Raw genomic sequence first — 24,491 nt, forward strand, 5'->3', positions numbered from 1 at the left:
TGTTTACTCACCTTCTCGAAAGAGACATTTGAAATCGGTTAGGGGAGTTGGGACCTATAGCCTCTACTATCATGGCAGGAAGCTGTTATTATTTTTAAATGATTTACAAGTATTTCCCTATATCCTGAAATTTTTAGTTTCACAGTGTCTGATTTTGGGTTTTAAGCTCATTGATGGGGAAAGAAAATGAGACTGTGCTTACCTCTCTGTCCTCCTCTCCTTTCTCTTCCTTTGGCCTCCATTTTCCTCCATGACTCCTTTTTCCCTCCTGCTCCTCTGCTTTCTTCCCATACTCCTTTGCTGCCTCAAACCTCAGTTCCTCCTTTTTCCTCTCCCTGGCCCTTTCCCTTCTCCCTCTCTGATTTTTTCCAGTTCTCCCTTAAGGAGATTTATTTTTGACCTTCAAGCACCACATTGCTGTCAGTCCTTGGGTTTCCCCACCTGGGGATTATTTCCTAGGCCCTCCAGGAGGAACTCTGAGGAAGGAAGGATCTTTTCTCTTATGCTCAGATCACTTCTGTATCATAGCATGGTCTGGGTACTAGATGATCTAAAGTAAATGGAAAAGATATCCTAGAAGTCTGTGCATATAAAAAAAAATATTGAAATTTAATACGATGACCTCAGACGTATTTTGGTTATGACCAGCCTCTTTAAAATATATTAAGTAACATCTCTCTAATTAGAAATAATTTAAAATATATAGAGATATCTTAATAAAGCATATTTACTTTGAGTGAGAATTGATGTGTTCTGTTGTTATTTTTAATCAACTTTTGTCTAGCCATCCTGGTCTGTTCTAAGAACTGTGAATGTTGTACAACTTATTATTAGTTATGGCTTTCTGAAATTTGAAATTGAGACCATAATCACAAATGACTAAAATACCTAATTTTTTCTCCTATTTTTATTTGTTCATCCAGGTTTTAGGAATTTATTGTTATCTTGAGGGGAGGGGTTCTACCATTAAAAACTCATTAAATTATTTTGAGGCACCTGGGTGGCTCAGTCGGTTAAGCCTCTGACTCTTGGTTTCAGCACAGGTCATGATCTCATGATTTGAAGCTTCAACCCTGTGTCATACTCCTCACTGACAGTGTGGAGCCTGCTCAGAATTCTCTCCCTCTTTCTCTTTCTCTACCTCTCCCCTCTCTTGTTCTTTCAAAATAAATAATCCTAAAAAAAATTTTTTTTAAATTTCATTAAATTATTTCATTTTTTTTTTTCAATGTTTATTTATTTTTGGGACAGAGAGAGACAGAGCATGAACGGGGGAGGGGCAGAGAGAGAGGGAGACACAGAATCGGAAACAGGCTCCAGGCTCTGAGCCATCAGCCCAGAGCCCGACGCGGGGCTCGAACTCACGGACCGCGAGATCGTGACCTGGCTGAAGTCGGACGCTTAACCGACTGCGCCACCCAGGCGCCCCTCATTAAATTATTTCAACCCAAACTGCTTGATAACTATTTTGGACACTAGTAATTACCAAATCAGCTAGGAAAATAGTTTATTTCCTTTATGTTGATTCAGTGAATAATTTTCACATTGCAAGACAAGTTGGTTGTGTTCTGTGATTGTGTTGACATCTATACCTTGTCTCTTCCCCATCTTAACTGGATGTTCTTGGGAAAGTCACTTAGCCTTTTTGTGTTTGTTTCCTCTTCATAAAGAAGGATAAAACCATAGAAACAAATTCATATGGGTGCTTCCATGATTAAGTGAGGTAATCTATGAAAGCACGTTGAATACTACCTGACACATTATAAGTGTTCTGATGATAAAGATGGGAATTCAGATACTGACTACATGCCGAGTAACCCTGTTTCACAGAAGAAAAGCTCTATGTGTGCCAAAGATTAAGATTCGTAGTATACTGTTACTTTTTTTAAAATTTCTTTTAATGTTTATTTATTTTTGAAAGAGAGAGAGCGTAAGCGGGGGAGGGGCAGAGGGAGAGGGACAAACAAAATCCTAAGCAGGCTCCAGCTCTGAGCTGTCAGCGCAGAGCCCAGTGTGGAGCTCGAACTCAAGAATTGTGAGATCATGACCTGAGCCAAAGTCAGATGCTTACCTGACTGAGTCACCCAGGCATCCCCAAATTCACAGTGTAAAGTTTAAGGAATCTGTTTACAAGGTAAGTAGAGAAAACAAGAACAAAAACAAATTGCAGTTCCTATGAGGCCCATTAAATTACAGTCTTATCTGTTCAATTTCGAGTCCAACCCCTTTAATCAGTTTCCACGACACACGTGTCAGCTGACATACCTGCAAGGTGACTCACCTTATTCCAATTAAACTAGATTGAGATTAAAAACAAACAAGCCAACAGCTGGAATGTGACATGTGGGTCAGACTCTTCCAAGTCCAGTGGGGTAACTCCACGGAGATCAGAACGCTCTTCAAAAACCAACAACCAATTGGCACATGTCTCCAGGCATGCTTGGAGTCTACAGGGCCAAATGGTAGAGTGTCCTGGCAGGGCCCAAAATTCTTCCTTGATGACACAGAAAAGAAGACTTTCAAAGCAGTTATGTAACCCGAGAGAACACAATGCATCCACTGTATGCATCCTGGGGCTGTCCATGCACACATTATTTCTATATTTTTCTCTTCTGTAAACTTCAACACTAAAGATCAACATCATTTCAAGTAAACATCCTTTCTACTTTTTCTTTGCAAAAACATGCCGCAGAGAACACAAGTTATTCATTTTTCTGGCTAAAGAAGGCATTCCTATTTTAATGGTCAATTATATCATAATCTGAATTTGCCACAAGTCTTCTTTTTTATATTTAAACACTCTTTGCACTGTTTTATTTTTTAATCCTTAAATATAAAAGTAAAGTCTAGAACATGTACAAAACAATTGCTCATCTTATGAAACCTCATTAGGGAAGTAGTTTTTATTCACTCCATACTGTTGGCATTTCTCAATTTCAGTAATCATTAATATTTTTAAAAGCTGCCAGCAGATGCTTACATTTCTTTTAGAAACTATTTCCGTCAAAGACAGATTTCAATTACGTCTTTAACTCTTACTGTCATTTCCCTATTGTTTTCAAAGTATTACTAATTCCTCCAAGTTCGTTTGTATTCTGTGAGATTCTTCTTGCATCCAAGCAACTCTCCTTGTAAAGTGACTTTTGCATGTGTGTATGACATTCAGAACATAACCCTGCATGTAAATATATATATATATATATATATATATATATATATATATATGTATGTATTTAAAAAATAATTTTCATGAAACTACTCAAAAAGAAACTTGAACTCTGGGAACAAATAGTGATTCTTTTGAAAGTTCTCTCATCTATGGCACCCTGACTATCAAAACAACTTAGATGTCTCTATCTTGACAAAACTTTAAAAAAAAATGTTGATTCTTTTCTGTTTTTATTTTTATTTTTGATTCTTTGTTTGTTTGTTTGTTTTTAGAAGGACACAACTCTTAAAACAGAAAATGTAAAAGAAGAAAATAAAAACCTCCCAAAACAACCATGGGACAACCAAGGCAATAAGGTGCTAACTCAGTAAATACAAATTTGCGTAATACTTCAGATTTGGGCAGTTCGCCAAAGACCTAGTGAGGCAATCTGCTGATTCTGATGCAAATGAAAAACTCGAATGACTCCTTATATTCATCTTGACTGAGAAAACCATTACAGACTCTTTCACTTCCCCTTTTCCTTATGAAGCGTGTCTTTGAGATTGACACATGCAGAATTGTTAAGAATATATTTATGTAAAGTATACAGTTCTTCTATGAAAGCAACTGCAGCTAAGAGTTTAAGGGAGTGTGCTTGGGGTGGAGAGGTGAAATGTGTGAGGGGGGACTTGATCATGCATGACTGAGAAGTAATCCAACAGTGTAATGATGGGTACATAGGCTCCACCGGCTGTGGGCTCGGACACTTTGCAGTTGTGCCATTTGGGTTCTGTTAATCTTTCTCTGCTGCGGTCTCCTCCTCATCAAAAAGGGGATATGAGTATTAATGTCTCTCTCGGAAAGTTGTTATGAAGATTACATAAATTCAGTTTCATAAAATATATTAAGTGCTCCAAACAGTGTCTGTTGTTCATGTTCTATGTAAGTTTCTATTTTTAATAGATTTGTTTGTTTATTTATTTATTTATTTGTTTATTTAGAGAGGGACAGAGAGAGCATGAGCAGGGGCAGGTCAGTGAGAGAGGGAGACAGAGAATCCTAAGCAGGTTTCGGATGTCAGTGCAGAGCCTGAGGTGGGGCTCTATCCCACGAACCCATGAGATCATGACCTGAGCTGAGATCAAGAGTTGGATGCTTAACCAACTTAACCACGCAGGTGCTCCAATAGACTAACTTTTTAGAGCAGTTTGAGGTTCACAGGAAAATTGAGAAAGTACAGAGATTTCCTATATGCCCTTTGTCCCATATATGCTTAGCCTCCCCCAATCTACGTCATTCACTGGAATGTTGTATTTGTCATGACTGATGAACCTGCACTGTCACATCATCATCCCCCAAAGTCTATAGCTTACGTTAGGGTTCACTGTTGGTGTTGTACATTATGTGGGTTTTGACATATGTATTAGGGCATTATTTTAATAATCAAAAGTGGTTTGAGTGTTAGGGGCTAAATTGTGACACTTTTGTTAGAGATGGAAGGAAATTTGGGGGGATTGTTAATGAAATTCCTTTCTACCGAGGAAACTGGTAGTTCTTCCTCAAGTCCCTACACCACCCACTGGAAGTTATGATGGAGTCATCAATTAGTGGTCAAACATACATGACCTAATGGGGAAAAATGTGGTTTTTGTAAGAAGAAATCATGGTGACTGGGCCACTATGGTTCTTTGGAAGGTCACAACAAAAGGGAAGGAGTAAAGTTTCAACTTTAGAAAAAGTAAAAGAAAGTCTTCATATCAATGAAGATAACATTTTGATGTTATTGTATTTTGTAGAAGGAGGTGAATTAAATTTTGGTGAATTGTTTATGGTGAATTCTAACAAAAATTAACTGTATTATTTTGGAGAAAGGAGAACAATAGTATGGAACTCATTGCCTGGGAGGAGACTAGGTTGAAAACCTAAATTAATGTAAGATCAACTTAGATAAATTCAAAAATTACCAATCTATACTAAGGGAAGACAGAGATTTACTCACTTTCACCCTGGTGTAGATACCTGTACAAACATAACCAATATCTTTATCTTTCATAGTGATACTTCTCAACAGGCTACCATATTAACCTTCAAAGTGTGCTTGCCTCAGTCAACTGAAGCAAAGACATACAGAAACAGACCCGATTGAGAAAATGTTCTTAAAAAAAAAACTACGGAAAAAAAGACAAAGCTCATGCCCTCCTTTAGCTCAGAGAAAAAAAATACTGGGAGAAAAAATGAAGGAGAATTACATGCATGTTACAAACTTGAAAAGCATAAATATGTGTCACAGATTTAGAATGTTCTATAATGAAGTTCTGATACACCTCATCTATCTCCACTAAGCTTATGGTGAAGACACAGAACACTTGTCTGTGTTCTGAAATATTCCAAATTTCTGTTCCTTTATTGTCCAATATGTGTGCACGCGTGGGTGCATGGGGGACAGGAGGGAATGCATGTGTGCTTTTGTGTAATTCTCTGTTTCATGATTCTGAACTGGAATTGAACAGATACTGGAGCCTATTACTGTTCACGTCACTTTTTTGGTGTCTACTTAGGCAAGTACTCAAGGCTTAATAGAAGTTGAATCCTTTTAATGCAATGCTGCTGAGGAGGCTTTGCTTCCTTCCAATATGCTATGTGACATGTGACTCACTTGCTTTCCGTATTATCCAGGGAAATGCTGGTTCCTTCCTCAGGAGTCTTCTGTGTCCTACTGTGAGGCAGTATGAGGAGAGTAGGGCCATTAAACTTGTTTGGACTGAGACAATCACTTTCTGCCCGGTTGGAGTCTAAGAAGAAACACCATGGAGCTTCATGAATGGAGTGGCCAGACTGCCCGGGGAACATTGGTAAACCCACTGTTACCCTCCTTCCTGCTCCCCTCACCCTCTGCCCGGAGGATTCGGTGGCCAAAGTGGTGTCCCATTTACTCATGCCCCATAACACATGGAGTGCGCTAACAGTATCTGCAATGAAACATTATGCTTTCTGGATAATTGCTCTGATCACTTATATCATTTCTTATTAAAAATGTATATATAGCTCTTAAAGAGGGAAGAGGAGGGAGAGGTGGGGGAGGAAACTGCATTTTAGAGGTGTGCTGCTTGCTTAATTTTTTTTTTCCATTTATTTAATCATCACTTTAATATTTCCTTATAATTCACATTTTAATAAAACCACACCGAGGGTCAGAGAGGTCGACTAATTTACACACAGTGCATGGCTAGGAAGCCGAGCCAGTGATCTCTCTATTACACAGTAAGTTCCACAAAGTGCCGAATTAAGACCTCAGTAACACCAGCCAAGAAACACTGCATTAATTATATGGATGGTTCATGCAGGGTAGTTTTTGGGTCTGAATTATATGCATCTTTGGCATACCTTTTTTTTTTTTTTTTTTTTTTTTACTTTGTGTGGAGAACTGGAGATTCGTTAACCACTATACAAGACTGAAGGCCGGACATTAAAAAAAAAAACAAAAAAAACAAACAAAAAAAAGATAATGTTTAAATTCATAAATGTGTGAATGTTTTGGCATACACCGAGATAGGCTTTCAACTTCCTTTCACCTTACCTTTCTTCCACAGCTTAATTACACACTTTTTTTTTTATTGAGGCAACAAATTCTTTCCTCTTTAGATCTGTACCCCACAACAACCCAGAGCTCAGAACATAAACAAAGACACATTTGGAAGCTCCTGTGGAGACCGATATCCAAGATCAACAGATCCTGCAATTTGCTACTTCCTCCTCCCCCCCTCTCCTCCGAGGGGGCTTATGTAAGTCTCCCCTGGGGCGATGCATGTATGGTTTTACAGAGATGACTGAAAGCTATGGCTGGAGCAGTTATATTAGACCTCCGTAAAGGAGTAAATGGGTAATACTTAACGTTCAGTAAGCTCATTTATAGGATCCCAAATATTAATAAATGAGTGCAATCGACACAGTCTGACACCAACACGTTGGAATTTATGACTTGTAACAGCAGAGGCAATGAATCTGCCAAAGCATCTTTTCAACGTTTTAATATAATTGGGAAGCCTGAAGCCACTAAACTATCTATGAATTTCCTGTATTTGCCCTGATTTGCTCTTGAACATCCACAAAGTCTGGAGCCTCGTATAAAACTTTAGAAAGGGGATTGGTAGTAGAGCTTTTCTTTTCATGTTTGGAACTTGCGACAGCGTGCGTTGCAATTTCCGGGCAGTTTAGTACCATTAGAGCAAAAGCCAGATAAATCCGGCTTCCTATTTTCACGTTGTAGAATTCTATATTAAGGGCCACGAACGAAGAAACACATATCAGATTAGCAGCTTGTCCTTTAAAGTGAAAAGCTCCCTTCACCGGGACATTCAGAACCTTCCCAAAATGGACTTGTTTTCAGCTTGTACATCTTTTCCTCCTCCCGACTGTTTTTTTTTTTTTTTTTAAAGTTTCATGTCCATGTTTGGTGACAATTTATTACTTGAAGTCATCTTCCAAGAGCGAGCCGGAAATGTCTTTGTAAAACAGTCCGAACAAACTTCATGTGCAAAACAAACGCATCGCGGATCAGTAGGGACAGTTCCTAAGCAGAATGTGTTTTAAAAGTTTGCCCGGAAGAATGCTGCGTGGAGCCTGGAACATATTTTTTCGTAGAGATGTTATGAATGGTTGTCAGTTCTAAGGTCAGGGCTTTGAGGCCATTTGTCTTGTGAAGTAGCCGCACTGTAGAACTGTTTTATTCATGCCGTTTTGTGCTAATTTAGGATACTATCATGTATCCTATTATCCTAATAGGATACATCACCTATTAGGACAGTGGATCCAGCGTGCTGGATAGCATCATATGCACGATAGAGTAACCCAGCTCCAGCATCAGTGAACTTCTATTATTCCCCCCTTAGAGGGTAAGGACTGGACACGGGTGCATAAATTAGAATAATACATGATTCTAATGATGATCATGATCTGCCCAAGGATCAAGTTGTGCAGTTTGGGGCAAACTCCCCCCATTTTCCTTATATACATACGTAAGTAAGAGTCTTCTGGTGTCACCATGTTAGGTTGGGTTCGTGTTATGATTCATCAGCCGTGTGATCCTGGGGAAACACCCATCTTGGGAAAACACTACCAGCTTTTGGCTTATACACTCCTTCTCTACCTTTCCTTGCTTCCTGCTCCTTTAGGACTCTGTGTATCTGCTTTTCCCTATCTGTCCTCCGGCTCGCTGTCAGGGCTAGGGTTGTACAGCACACTGGTCAACTCGTTGTGGCTTAAGCAGACTTCTCGGGTGGCTCTAAAGGACACGGAGACCAGGAATCACTGGACCACCACTTGTGCACGTAAAGGATGTCCCGGCCCCTCCCGCTTCACCAACAATCAGCATCGTTTGCTGTCTGCCTACCCTGCTTCTGCTTTTCCCAGTGTCCTAAATCCTTTCCGTTCTGCTGTGAGTGAACATGCTGGGAGACCGCCCTTTCTTCTCTTAGACATCCTTATAGAGATGTAGGCTTGGTTCAGACACTGTGCTGCGGCTCCATTTCACTACGTAGAGTTTCCTAGAGGGAAAAGCCTTCCTCCTCTTTGGTCGCCATCCTCACCATTTATACTCAAGAAGGTACATGGGGATTAGAGCACAACATGCAGTTAATGAAAAGAACAATAAATACTTTGTTGAGTGGCTAAAAGCTACCACAATTTGATTAAAATAGATGGCTGTATTAAATCAGTAAATCTCTGTTTCTGAGCAGGCCAACATGGCCTTGCCCAGTGGAGCAAAAGCAGGATGCCGGGTCCTGCCCTGGGACCTCAGGAATGGAGGTGGATCATATTTCAGAGGGGGACAGTGTGAGCATCAGAGTTAGCAGAAGTAAGGGCAAGGGGAAAAGGTATCTTACTAGTTTCACATCTGCTTTAGGCGAGTTCTTTAGAGATCTCTTTTGAAGATACAAAGGTCATGCCTCAGTAAGTCTTAAGGCTCTTGGAATCTAGCATATTGCCAGAGGAAATTTAGTGCCATTTTACAAATCATAAAGGTAATTTAGGCAAAGAGGAGTGGAATAAGCATTTGTAATTTGTGCTTTTTAAACTGCGATAGTGAAATCCATCCAGTGGATAACAATTAGCATTAAAAAGAGAATGGAAAAAAATCAAAGCAAATTGCATTCGGTAAGAGTTAAATTTATTTCGTGGACTTTTGTTTCAGTGACGTAGACATGTATTCTGAGTCATGATGTAAAATGCATCTTCCACTGAGGGTTTTGGTCAAAACTTTAAAAGCTACTGGTCTGTGCTAATGGTTTATGTAAGGTGTATAAATAGTCATTTTTTATAGGCTAGGGTTAGAGGAATAAGACGTATGGGTACAGATTATGGCCTCTCAGGTTCTATGCCTACAGTAAAGGCTAGTTTCCTCAGGGGGAGAAAAGCCAGTAGACTTGGGGCAAGTAATTAAATGTCTAAACTGCTCAAAGGCATATATAAGATAGAACCACTTATCCTGTGACATTATTCTATTCTGTAAAAACTAAACTCTTGTAAATCAACAAGCAACACTATTAACTAATAAATCATTGTTCAAATAAAACTCAGAAAATATTTAAGTAAATATGCCAGTATACTCAGATACTTTCTTATTAAACTTTAATCATTCCTCAGCCTAATCTTATTTTTTTCACTCCTAGAAATAAGTACAAACTTGGTCCGAATGATTTTTTTTCCCTCCTTTGGGCTGGTCTGCCACTTTTATATTTAGCTTTCTTCTTCTGTCTCCTTTTTGTCAAAATTCTCTGTTTTCCTCTCTCCACGCCTTTTGCTCCAATCAGAAGTGAGAGAGAAATGGGATGGTCTTTTTCTCTTACGATGGTCTTTTTCTAATCAAGAGTAATTTTCTTCCATATCAGTATTTCTTTTCTCTTAGCCCCCTTTGAAGCCTGAAGCTAGTATAAAAGCTAATTTGAAATTAGCATACAATTGGGTTCCTTATTAGTCTCTATAGGCATTTTTTTGCAGATGTATAGCTTGGCCAGGGTCACAGATCCCTGATGGAAAATTGCTTCTTTTTAAAGGGCCCAAGCACATATTTCTTTAGAATATATAAAAATATTGCTCAAAGAACAATATGGCATTTAAGGGGAGATATGAATTGATTGTCTCATAGTACACTTACAGAAACACCTTCTGTTTCACCTTATGTACCTGTCAAAATAAATAGCAAAATGACTCAAAAATTGTGCCTTTAAAAAATTAATGGTGATTATGTCCCGATCAAGTACAACCTTGTATTTTGACTGTCTGAGGGGAAAGTATGTCAAAATAGAATTTGGTATATAGGAAATGTCAGTGAATTAGATCAAGCTTTTTCTCTACAAGATCCTTCTTGAATTATCTATCTAAACATTTTTTTTTTTAATTTAACCAACTATCACTAGTACCTACGTCAGAAAATTTCACTCTGGGGTCTATTTACCATCTGAAATTTTATGTAAAATATATGAGTATCTACAGTTTTTAATGACTTATTTTTTTAATGTGTTAATATGTAATTGGAATGCACCCATCCTAAAAGATGATTTCTAGGAGCTATGACAATTATATACACCTGTGTAGTTACTACTTAAAATAATATATAAAAGATTTCCATCATCCAGAGTTCCCTGGGCACCTTTTCCAGTCAATTTCCTATGCACCACAGAGCAACTACCACTAGAAATTAGTTTTGGTTATTTTTGGAAGACATCTTAATGGAACCATACGATAGATATTCATTTTTGTCTAATTCTAATGTTTGCTAATTTCATTATGTTATTACATCTATCAGTACTTAGTTCCTCTTCACTGTTGAGCACTATTCTCCCATATGACTATACCAGATTTCAACTGTCTTTTTTTTTTTTTCTATTGATGGACCTTTGACTTGCTTTTCACTATCATAAATAAAGGTGCTATGACCATTCTTTTACATGTATTTTGTGGACATACCTTTTAGTTTTTAGGGGGAGACATGTAACTACCTAGGAGTGGAATTGTAGGCTCTTTCGGTAGGTATGTTAACTTTATTAGAAACAGATCTGTGGTTTTTAATAAACTCTCAAAAAGAGCTTTACATCCCAAATTTAATTTTTTTAAGAAACATTGCTTTTAGGGCATGAGTGCAGATGTTTTTGGTTATTTTAAAGTCTTTTCTCACTTCTCCTTAGGCTTCACTTATTGTAAAATGAGTGTTGGACTATGTCTTATGTCTATAATGCATTAGTGCATCGGTACCTGTTGAAATGAAATGTTTTTAATAAGTTCTTGGATAATAACTGATTCATATAATAGAAGAAATCCACTAGAATATAAAGTTCATAAGGACGGAAGCATTGTTGTCTTCACTGCTGTAACCCAAGCACTAAGATCCTACTTGCACAGAGTAGGTGTTCAATAAACATGTGCAAAATGAACGAATGAATGAATGAATAAATGAAGTACGAGGAATATGTTGGGGGGCATTGTAATCACTTTTAAATAGCGTTTCCCTTAATTCTCACAGCCAATCTTTGAGTTAATTCCTCTTATTACTTTTAATGAGTGAAGAAATCTGGCACCGAGAGGTTAGGTAACATGCCCATTGTCACATGGCAAACAAGCTAGGATTTGAATCCAGGTGGTGTCACTGCAAAGCCAACAATTTCAGCTCATTAAAAAAGACTACATGTCTGTGTGTCTCTTGCTTTTTAAATTTTGTTTCAAGAAGTCAAAATAGCCTTCTCATATTTTCTAGCTGTATCTTTTTGGAAGGAAAAATCCTGGAGAGGAAATTCCACTCACTGGTTTAGGATGGTAATGGTATTCTTCCATTTTTAATTCTCATAATTAAATGGATTTTCCTTGAAATTACATTCTGGTTTACTTCTATAATGGAAGTAGGGGTCCCACTTCACTTTTATTATAGATAAAGGATATGAAAGTCCTCATACATAGTTCTTGAATATGTTTGTTTTCTCTTATCTTATTTTCTCTTGCATCATTTCAGGTAAGGCTGAAAGTTTTGGTGTTTTTTATGTAGGTTAAGAAGAATGTTGAATCTGAAGTGCATGACTGCTGTTACGAAGGCTTTATCATATAGTCGTTTGTGGTGTCATGGGTTTTGGGACATTGTGATAGGATGGTATCATCCATTTTCATAATTCTTAGTCATTCCTCATTACTAAGCTTTGTTTAACTTATTTTTTTGAACTTATTTTTATTTTTCATTTGAGAGAGAGGAGGAGAGAGAGAAAGAGAGAAAGAGAGAGAGGACATGAGCAGGGGAGAGGGGCAGAGGGAGAGAGAGAGAAAGAGAATCCTAATAAGGCTGCATGCTGCAACCCTGTGTGGGGCTAGATCTCACGACCCTGGGATCATGACCTGAGCCAAAGTCAAATGTCAGACACTCAGCTGACTGAGCCACCCAAACACCCCTCATTACTAAAGTTTTTAGTAGTGTAATTCTCCATCTCCTCAGTCTTTCTTGGGTTACTGTGGTCCACCCCTAGCTTCCAGGGAGATTGAAGATGGGTCAGTACATTGTAACAAACTGGCTTTGTCAACAGATGGTGAATTTGTTTTCTGTTTAAAAAAGCTCATCCCTCGCTATCTCTGCAGAACTTCCTCATATCTGATTTCTGCTTCTGCTTATTTTAACAGAAAGATTTAAATAGTGGATTCTGATTAATATTTATCTCTATGTAGCCAAACCAGGACCGGATAGGCTTCAAAATGGCATCTGTTAATGAAATAGCTTCCCAGTTATTATATTAGGTGGAGACCTACCCCCATTGGTAAGACATAATGACCTCACATCTCTCCACTGTATCATGTAATGCTCACGAGTCTCCCGTGAGTGCTTTAGAAGGAGTTCTCTTTTCCTGTAGTGAGGCAGAGATAAACAAGATTTTGAGGCTAGAAAACAGTGACCAGAAATTGGTTTATAAGCCTAAATGTGCTAATCGTATTTGCTTTTGCCAAAGTGAAAATAAATAAAGGAAACCTCATTTAAAATGGAGTTGGGCAGCCCATTAGAGGGAGCTTTCATGAGCTACCACTCATCATACTAAGCACACTTTACATTTCCCAATAGAAAGACGTTTACTTTACATACCCAACACGGGGAAAGAAGAATTTCTCCTTGCCCAACAACAGCCCCGCCAATGAAAACTCAGCAGAACAGCCCTACCCAATTCCTTCCTTTTCCTTATAAAAGCAAGCCACTCTCCTCTATCTTGCCTATGGTTTCCCATATTTGCTTGTCCCAAAGTGCTATTCCTCTGCTATTTCTGAATAAACTCTATTTGCTGATAAAATAACGGCTCTTTTGTTTTTTAAGATCAACATCACCAATAAGGAAAATTCTCCTGTCAAAATTTTATGTGCTTTTATATCTCTTTTGCAGAATGCTTTATTTAACGATATGGAAAATGATCTGTACCAAGAAAAACTTACCAGTCCTTAAGCTTCTTAGCTTAGTTCACAAAGAGAGTAGATCTGAAATTCTTTAAAATTAGGTCCATTTTCTATTCCAAGGATAGGGCTGCAAAACAGTCCCCAATTCATTAATATCTGTCATTCTAAGTGACAATTAAAAGCAATATTTCTTAAGCAACAGTCCCAAATAAAAGTGCTATGAATTAAAAAAATAATTTGTTGTTTTTAATCCAATCACTTCCTTCTTCTTATAGAATAGTCCACAAAATAAAACCAGAGCTGTTATTTTACCTAATACTCTCAAATGCCAAACAAGATTATGATTCCCTGCTTATGATCTCCTGTAATTCTAACCAATTCTGTGAAAGCACAGAGCTATTTTGGCATTTCACGTTTCTGCTGCTTCATCATCAAAGCCAAGCTCTTTTGCTGCAGCCTCTTACCACATTCATAGCACATACATCTCTGAACAACCGTGTTTTCAGTCATCTTTTCAACAGAGGACTCTAATCTTGTGATTCTCAAATGCCATACCAAATTTAGGTTTTGCTGACACTTCCCTGATTTTCTAGGATTTAAAACATTTTCAAATAAAGTTTTGAAGCAAATGATGACAAGGTGTTTTCATGCTTATATAACCCATCTCAGAGCTATTCCAGACTCAAGATGGAATCATAACCCTGTACCAAATAGAAGAGAGAACAGCACGTTATTCTGGTAATCAGAGCAGTAGTGTTTTCAGGTGTTCGGTGTCATTCTACCAACCAACAGGAAAGCCAAAGAGCAAGAAGTTAATGTGGATGTTTTAAAATAAAGGCGTAGACATGCTGTTTTTGTTTGAGCTTTTGAATGTGTGTTTTAATACAAATAATACATTGAAATTCTGTGCACTGAAATGAGGGAACTTGATGAAAGACTTTTGTCAGATTTAGCCTGGGGGTAGAGATGCCACCGACCAGTGACATTGTTTAAGAACTGCCGGGAACCAGATGGTGAGGTCTGAGTTGGGAGAGTTAAGGACACGGTTGACTCTATACATGCGAAAGAAAGAGAATAATTCACCAAATGTATTTCTCAGTCACAAACTTTAAAGTACTTAGAAAAAAAAGCACCTTTATGTACTGATTCATTAACTTTGTATGTGTAGATAGAGGTTGTGTGGTTAGAATTATTTGCTTGTGGAATTTGAGGTGATACTTTCAATAGGGTTGTTTGAAGTGTAAATAAAATTGAGCAAAGCTACAGGATTTATATAGCAATTTAAGGGTAATGGGTGTTTTTATATGTACTATCACTTTTTTATCCTTCTCATAAGACATTCCGGTAGGTCTAAATTATCATCCCTAATTTATAGTGAAGAACACTGAGGTTCAGTTGCCCAGAATTGTACAGCCAAAAGAGGTGACACGTATGTCCTTACTTAAACCCATGACTGGAGAGGTCATGCATTGAATCTCTTTATCGTATGTTCTATTTTCTTTTTTGCCTTATGCTTCCTATGTTTCTTTTGTTTCAGATTTTTTTTCCCCAGCTTTCTTAAAATCACTGAAGACTTTAGATCTTGCTCCCCAGGGAGTGTGTATAGGCTTGTACGTAACGTTTATTTCTGGATGGTTTATTGCAGATATAGGATGGCATGTCAATTAAATTGCACACTATTTGACTTTAGGAAAATTACATTCAAGTTAAGACTTTGCCCATTTTATGGGAGCTGGACTGTGCCACAATACCTGTGCAACTGGGATTGCCAGATACTGGGAACTGATCCAGCTGGGACCAGTTCGAATGACAGAGGTGGTATATGAGGCCCAAGTTTTAAGAATTTGGCTTTAAGAATTTTCAGTTGAGTAAAATGAAGCTCAGATTGGGTAAGCTAGGCTATAATCGTGTCTTGAGTCCAGCTGGCAAAATTGATCACCTTTCAAGATTCCTTTAATGGGTATGAAGTGGTACAATTCTTAATTCTGGAGTAATGCTATGAAGGTACACTGTGGAGACTGTTTGTCTTGCTTTGTGGCCTCTGCTGGGTCACACTTATTAGCCATGTGACCTGGGAAAAGATATTTATCCTTTGCTGCTTCGGTTTTTATTTTAATAAGCTTCATCAGATTGCTGTGAAGATAAAAGGAAATAAGACATGTAAAATTCTTGGAACAGTGTCTAAAACAAAGTAAACATTCAACAGAAGTTGTTGTTATTATTATTATTATTATTATTATTATTACAGTAGTAGTAGTATTTAATTGGGGGTAGTATAACTGGCAAAAGCAGCAAAGGAACCAAGGGGAGGGGGGAAGTAAGTGCACGAGGACGATAGTTTCCAAGTAGGTTTTGAATGCTAAGATTATCTGAGGGACAAGGTAGACATCTAGCTTTGTGCCTTGAGCCAACATTAGAGAACAGATAAATTGAAAACACACTGACATTGAGGAGGAACCTTGGTGATGCTATTGAACAGACTCAAGGAGCAGTGTAGAAACCTAAGAGGCTGTGCTGGACTGAGGGCCTGGACCTGAGTGGTCTTAAGTTGGACCAGCTTGTATGAAGAATAGCATGTGGGGCACCTGGGTGGCTCAGTCAGTTAAGCATCCGACTCTCAATTTTGGCTCATGTCATGATCTCACAGTTTGAGTTTTGCATTGACTGTGTAGAGCCTGCTTGGGATTCTCTGTCTCTCTCTCTCTCTCTGTCTCTCCCCCACTCGCTATCTCTCTGTCTCCAAAAATAAACATTAAAAAAAATAAAAATTAAAAAAGAAAACAATCTGAAAAAAGGAAAAGGATAGCATGATTTGAGCCTACATAATACTTGTAGACCTGTACGTTGCATCTTCACATTGGCCTGAGAATCAGGATAGGATTAAGTTGGGATGCCTACCTGTGGGAGTCTGAAGGGAAGAAAAAGGCTGGAGTCTTGGAGATGAGCTGAAAATGAAGTGCTAAATTCTTTTCTATGAACAATAATCACTGTAAGAGTTCACAGGAGGAAGAATAAATCAATAAAGTGGGAGAAATTCACTGTAGCTATGGTGGAACCAGAGCTGAGTCTTAGGTGATGAATAAGATTTGTGTGAAGAATAAGCAGAGGAAAAGAGGGAGTAAAAATGGTCAGAGGCCTTGAGACTGGGGTGAGGGTGAGGCCTATTCGTAAGTTAGTAGTGCTCTTGTTCTGATTCATACACAGTTGCAGATAAAATGTCCTCAAGTAGGAAAGACTGGATTAGGAAGTATTTTTATCAACCTGGCACAGAATGACAAGGAAAGCAAAGGGAGTCATTAATGGTTCTTAAGAGAGAAGTGACATATAACACCCCAAACCAGGAATTACACATCACATAAAATAGTGTTCAAACAAAAATAGTTTGAGAAACAGTAAGACAATGGAAAACCATTTTCTGAATACCAACATGACATGTATGATATAATTTATTTTATTATTACAATCTTGTGTTCAGGTGCTAATGTGACAATTTTCCTGAAAAAGGAACTGAGATTTAGAGAGGTAAAGTGACATGCCCAAGGATCAGATCCAGGTGTGCTTGATTCCAAAGCATGCTCTGTTTTCCTGTGCTGGGTGGTTGTCCACAACATAAAGGAGGTGGGGAAAGGCTAGAATGAACCATGCAATCAGGGATGAAAGTCCAGATGAAAGAAGGGGCATGGGACAAATACAGCTTCCTCAATAAAAGGTAGCTTTCCTTCTCTTTCTTTTCCAACCATAGTGTTTATATCTTTCTTGTTGCCAGTCTCATTCATCTTGTATTCAAGATATTCTTATACCTGTCTTATCCTTACTATCCTTACTTCTGCTGATTGTGTGTGTTTTGTTTTGGTTTTGATTTTATTTGTATTTTTTTTTTCCTGAGTGCTTTTTGCAACATCTTAATACAAATCACCAAGGGAGATTTGTGAACTCAGGAGAGTGCACCCTTCATGAAAAGCAAGCCAGGCAAGCTTTCGAAGCAGAGCAATCTGGTTTTGTGTTATAGATTCACCAGTTACCAACTCGGTGCTTTTAGCCAATGCACATATTTTTTTTTTTTCAACGTTTATTTATTTTTGGGACAGAGAGAGACAGAGCATGAACAGGGGAGGGGCAGAGAGAGAGGGAGACACAGAATCGGAAACAGGCTCCAGGCTCTGAGCCACCAGCCCAGAGCCTGACGCGGGGCTCGAACTCACGGACCGCGAGATCGTGACCTGGCTGAAGTCGGACGCTTAACCGACTGCGCCACCCAGGCGCCCCGCACATAATTTTTTTTAAGAACCTCAGTTTCCTTATCTATAAAAAGTATGAGAATAAGACATTATGCATGGGATTGTGGGGATAAAGGGTGTCAAGCATAACATGTCAAGCACAGTTCCTGAATCATATGGAATAATCATGAATTTTGTTATCCTCTCCCTTCCTTTCCATGAATTGAACTATTAAATATTTAGGGAATGTCTTATAGAAAAATGGAAGTATATGAAAAAAATAATAAAAGTTAAGTGCGTTAATAAAAATGTAAGTAAATAAGGAGAATAGTTTGATTGATGATCATTCTACAAATCATGGTTAATGATGCTTTGTTCCAAAAGCTATATATATTAGTCTTTAGACAAAGCTTCAGTTCATAACCTGTACATTCATTAAACCTGAAATAGGCAAATGGATTGCTCTCAAAAGTCAATAGACTGAAGAGAATCACTTCTTAAGGAACATTTTTTATTTGTTATTGGCCCATTTGGACCTCAAGGATAAAAGATACTACTTATCAACTAATTTATACAATGATGAGAGAGATAATATAATGGATGAGAGAGCCAAGAGGAAAAATTATTTCAATAGGTTCAAATAATGGACCCAAACTAACCAGATAAAATTTAATAGAAATCAAAGTCAAGACCTGCGCTTAGGTTCATGCTATTAATTCTATACATAAGAGAGAAAAGACTTGTCCAGAACATGATTCATATGAAACCTATCTTGGAATTTTTGTTGACCAAATGTGCTTATAACATGAATTGATTTTGAAAAATAATCAGAGCGGGAGATAAGGGACTAAAAAAGGAGTTGGGGCAGTGGGAGATTTTTAAAGGGTTTGTATTATTTTTTCTACTAGTATTTATTTAACATCATCTAGTTGAGTATTATACCAATCAAATCTTTCTTTCTTTTTTTTTATGTTTGTCAATGTTCCCAAAGTCTTTGAGCTAATAGATGTGTTCGCCTCTGTCCCTGAGCCAAAATTCTGTCTCCTTCTGCTTGTTATGTTTTAGTAAATACACCTCTTTAGCTGCCCAATGAGGGCAAGGGAGTTTGTGCTGTAAAATGCAGAGGAGATATTTTATTGTTTTCATGCAATTTGCATGTGTGCACATCTAGGGAAATGGGAGATGGTGTTCAGGTCCCAAGTATGGAATTTTTTTTTTGCCCCAAATGAGATTCTCCAAATGTTCCAGTCAACTCTTTGCTCTGACATTTTCCTACTCATTGAAATTTCTGGGATTCTATCATCCTTTGAGGATGCTCAGTGTGCTCACTGTGGGCCTGGAGAGTGCATCTGTGAATATTTGTTGCAGCCATGGTCACTGGCTGTTCTAGTTAGGTGAGCAGTGTGGAGCTCTATGTATATAATTGTGAATGCCACAACCATCACTACCTATTTTGGTGCTCAAGATGAGTCACCTAAAACAACTAGCCCTTTACCCTACTCAGTGACATGCTGCCATCTAGAGTCTTGTATCTGGCCAAAGAATGTCTACAAATTGGCCGTGGCTGCCTATCCCCCTTGCCCCACCTCATGGACGTGTGGCTTCCAAAGTCAAACACACACACAAACAAATGAAACCATGCAACCTGACTTCAGTCTCTTTTCAATATTCAGTAGAGAAATATTGGATTTTTCTGAAGCTCATTGAATCTTCTCTTCTAGCTATCTTGTAGGGTACCACACCACAGGTGAGGGAAAGAAAGTCTTAGTGTTACAGGCTTTTTTCTTCTCTACTGGTGAGACTATTCTTTTATAATGGTGAGACTAATTTTTTAGAAAGTTAGTCAGGAAAAGTAATATTGATATAGAAGTCATTAATAGAAAGGTTTTCTTTTCGGATTTGTGCACATATATGTGTGGGAAGGGTGGGGGTCCAAAGCAGCACAAAACTTCATGTATGGCACCAGTGTAAACTTGTTCTGTAAATTTGCTTCCATCATTCAATCTTCTATATCCTTAAAATTATGCACTTCATGGTGAGAGTAATCTCTCGGATACCTGAAATTATCTTCAGCCACCATGTCAAGTCCCCTAGTGATAGGAGCAGATTCCGTTGAGGACATTTGGTCAAGATCACATTTCCACGCTTCCTCACCCAATGGACATCTGTTGTCCCTTAGTAATCCTGAATTACCAAATAAAGTAAACATAGACACATCAGTGGACATATCTGCACATTCATCTTTTATTGAACTCCCTCCTGGTAAGTCACAGGAGTATTTCCTTCCAGAAGACAATGACAAAAGTGCCATCAAGATGATTGAATGGGCTGAAGGCCAAGCCCTCTGAGGAACATTTGTATGAATGAAGGACATTTCCTTTGTAGAAGTGAAGAAGTGAAGACAGTAGACATGGCGATTATCTTTGTATACATGAGGGGATGATGTATATAGTGGATTGCTGTTTAACTTCAGAGGGAAGAGCTCAGATTCAGAAGTAGAAGTTTTAGGGAGACCGATGAAATAACAGGTTTAAAATAGCCAGAGCTCTTTAAATAATGAATTCAGCTGCCCTTGTGAAGCAGTGGATTCCCAATTATCAAAATCGTATAAACAGGGCTGTCTGAGAGAAATTTGATAGTGGTGAGAGAGCTACATGTGTAACAGAGGTTTCCTTCAAACTGAAGGCTCTATAATTCCATGAGTCTAGATCCAGGGATGCGTTACCATATTTCCATCTCTCACACCTTTTTAAAAGGTTTGCTCTTCCTTTAACTATTTCTGGCATCTATCTCCAATCCTTAGGTTTCTATGCTCAATAATATGAATAATTTAAATGAGTAAGCTGAATGGATGGTATTACACTCTTAGGTACATTTCTCAACCAGGCCTGTTTCTTCACTTTGAAAAAAAAATGCAACATTGCTTTCGGCAATTACTTTATGACTGTACCTTCCTCTGAGTGGGAGGATGCTGAATAAGGAAAAAAAGTCATTAAATATAGGAAGTGGCACTAAAGTTGTTTTTATTTGTTGATTCATGAATCTAGGCATGTGGATGTTTGCTAATATAACCTGTAGATTAGAAAAACTCATCATTCGTAAATGTTTTATTTCAGTGACTTTGATTATTCACAATTACATGGAACCAAAACTTGCCAGGGTAAAACATAAGAGTCATTCTTAACTTGATTGGTAGTGAAGTAAGACATTCCGAAGATGTACTTCTTTTCTGTTTGAGTGATATTTTACTCTTGATTAAGAATTGGTCAATAGAGGGGCGCCTGGGTGGCGCAGTCGGTTAAGCGTCTGACTTCAGCCAGGTCACGATCTCGCGGTCCATGAGTTCGAGCCCCGTGTCGGGCTCTGGGCTGATGGCTCGGAGCCTGGAACCTGTTTCCGATTCTGTGTCTCCCTCTCTCTCTGCCCCTCCCCCGTTCATGCTCTGTCTCTCTCTGTCCCAAAAATAAATAAACGTTGAAAAAAAAAATTAAAAAAAAAAAAAAGAATTGGTCAATAGAAATCAAATTTCCCAAATCTGTCTATTAAGATGCCACTTCTTCCAGCTTTTAAAAATGTACATAGAACTTAGCAAGTGATTATAACATAGGAATGTTGCTTTATGCTGTTTCCTTTTTCACTTAAATAAAATTTCATTTAGGAGGAAGATGTCAAAATATATCTTCCATATAACATGATTTAAAAGCAAATAAAATCTAAAGAAGACATAATTGAAAATTGACTGCCCGATTTCTGGAAACATGAAAAGAATGTCATAGTCATAGCCTAAAGATATTTCCCAACACGCATGGCATAAAATTTATGTAGCTCTCAAAAACTTCCAGAATGTAGGAAGGTGTCTGATCATTTACTCAATAAACTTTGTTAAATCTTAAATAAATACACTCAGCATTATTACAGTTGAATTTCCTTTTTGGAGGGGAAATTTTCAGCGTTCTTGAATTTTAGGGTGATGTTCTTTTCATGGAAAACAGAAAACAGACAGAGTACATTATGAGACAAAAGCAAAATTCTCAAGCCATCACAGTAATTAGATTCATTAATTATAATTAGAGATTTGGGAGACAACCTTCATGGATTAATCTGCCACAGTTTAGGGAATTGCAACTAATTGTGGCCTTAGACCTAGGTTTATATAGATAAAAATAATGCAATATTGTAGAATTTGTACTATCACATTTTATGTGCTAAGTACATACAGGGTTCTTCGTTTTAAAATAGTTTCCTTTTTTTTCTCTCTCTCTCTAAATAATGTGGATGGATATTACACACTATGGTAGTAAATATTCCATATGCAATGCCTATATGGTTATTTAGATTATTTGAATGGAAATTGAAATAAATAGGTGGTCTGCCATATCTATACTAAGGTAATAGTATTTAGAAGAAATAGAATGTTGTTTTTAATACTCTAAAATAAGAAATCCAGTAAGTAATAAATTCTGATAGGTAGTCCAGACCTAGCTCAGACCTCTATAATGTTTGAGCTGACTAGGTAAGTCAGTACAGCTCTCAAATGTGCAGCTGGCAAGGTGCCCCGACCAAAGTCAGGAAACATGCAATATTCAGAGAAACGAACATGTAGAACTCTAGAAAACTGAACAGAATTGCAGTCATAAGCTCACAGGGATAATACAATCTTGTTTTCAGAAACAATTTAGGCAGACAATTAAGTGAGCTTGCACGTAGGGTTGACTCCAGAGTAGGAACTTTTCTAGTGTCAAAATGTAATTCTAGGTACTTGATGACAGAAAGCATTTCAGAGGAGGTAAAATACAGAAAATAGTGTTTTCCACACACATACACCAACGTATTGAGATGGGAGACATTACAGTATTCAATTATTTCCTTGTATTTTTATTTCCCACTCAGGAGTTGTTTTGAGAAAATACCCATGTAGTAGTTAATTTTGATGACTGGATTGATGGATTGTGGGCTGAGGACAAGGAAACACTTCTCGTCTCTGGGATGTCTATTCCGAATTACAAACAAATGTATTCCTTTTCATCATTAATGTATAGCCTTTGCTGCTAGTCCCTAGAGCTTTACATTGAGAGTAGTTTGAAGCACAATTTAATTTAAAAACATCTGTGCCATTGCAATAGAAATGATACATAAAGTTTTTCAGGACAGACTCAAGGAAGTAAGCGAGAAAAAGAGCAGGAGAAAGGAGAATTTAGCAGCACTTTGTTTTCTCCTGTGCACTAATTGGAGGGTCTTGGGGGACGGCTGGGGAAAAGAGTGCAGCTACACTAACACTATGGGCTGGAAATTCTGCCACATATCCATTGAGAGAAAAATGCCTTAAAAATATTTTTCAAATGATTTAGAGTTGGCTAAATCTGATGCATGTTTTTACCATGAATTTTCCATTTAAAATGTTTAAAAAAATAGGGTTTTAAAAAGAAAATGTAACCATATGTTACTGATTCATTCACACTTATCATATTGTTTTGTGTGAGCAAGCTGGTGTCCAAAATAATTTAGTTTTTTTTCCACCAGGAAGTCACATTTTTACAGCACCAAAAAGGACCTTGAACCTGGAAAGTTTCAAATTTCATTTTAAACTCAGAACCCAAGGAATTTGAGTGGGTTCTAAACTTGGCAATGTGCCTTCACCCTAGTTAACATATTGATGGAGTTACATATTCACGAACATATGGGTTAAAAGTGGAGCTGTTAATTCTGTTTTGATATTGATGCTAGATATATTCAGTTTGACTTCCTAGTTTGTTTGCCACGAGGAAACAATCAGCCACTTATTTTGTTATTTAAAAAACTTTACATATCGACCCATATCCTTAAATATACAATAAGTGTTATCAAATATGTAACAAAGCTGGTGTATGGAAAATGCATAATTTTCCCTAAGGGTTATTTGCTAATATGGAACACAGGCCTCTAAAATGTGATGAAAGGGAGGACTGTGGAACAATGGGTCATGATGGCTAATTTTATGGGGAACACATGCATACAATGTAATTTAAAACACATGCTAGAGCAGTTATAGTAAAAGGCTCAGAGAATTAGAATGGAATTCTGCTTCATAAAAAAAGAAAACAGTTCCCTCTTTCTCCCGACAAAATTGCATTTCTCCTCTAGGAAAGGGATCCCATTCACTAATGCTTTAACAATTGCAAGGCCCACCCGCGAGCTCACGTCTATTCTCGCAATCTCCTCTTCCAGGTATGGCCCATCCTCTGTGGTTGACTGTTCAGAGATATGACACGACATTGATGGCAAACAGTCTACTATGTGTCTAGCATCTTTTTAGTGCAATATTTATTAACTGTTCTTCAAAACTAAAATATAGTGTGCTATTTATTTAATCTGTGTCTTAAGCAATGTACTATAGTCTATTAACATAGGAGCTTTAAGGGAGAGGGACAGATCATTCTGTCCATTCTGTTTCTAGACAGATGCTTTAGGCTTACTTAAGGTGCAAGCCTAAAGCAAGTCAGACTGTTGAATGTACTGTTTTGAAGATCTTCAGGAGTGATAAGACAATAACCTTGGAAGCAACTGGTTGCAGTAATATAATCACCAGCTTTTTATTCATGCTTCTCGACTCCAAAAGAAAACAACAAAAAGAAAATTCTTTCTCTTACTGTGATTTAAGCTTATTTTCTCTTCCTTTATTTAATCTTTTATGAAGATGAAGAACAATTTGTTGGTAACTTCATCATAACTCCTCA

At 37.7% G+C, this 24,491-nt stretch overlaps 1 long non-coding RNA gene across 1 annotated transcript; it reads left to right on the forward strand.

The window, feature by feature from the left end:
- The first annotated feature begins 5,832 nt into the window (after positions 1-5,832).
- LOC123609835 lies at positions 5,833-6,950 on the forward strand. The gene is made up of 2 exons (XR_006717986.1): positions 5,833-6,003; positions 6,794-6,950. It is a non-coding gene; the product is annotated as an uncharacterized LOC123609835 (long non-coding RNA).
- The last annotated feature ends 17,541 nt before the right edge of the window (positions 6,951-24,491 follow it).

Source organism: Leopardus geoffroyi, chromosome B2, assembly GCF_018350155.1.
Source record: "Leopardus geoffroyi isolate Oge1 chromosome B2, O.geoffroyi_Oge1_pat1.0, whole genome shotgun sequence".
Classification (NCBI taxonomy): Eukaryota; Metazoa; Chordata; class Mammalia; order Carnivora; family Felidae; genus Leopardus; species Leopardus geoffroyi.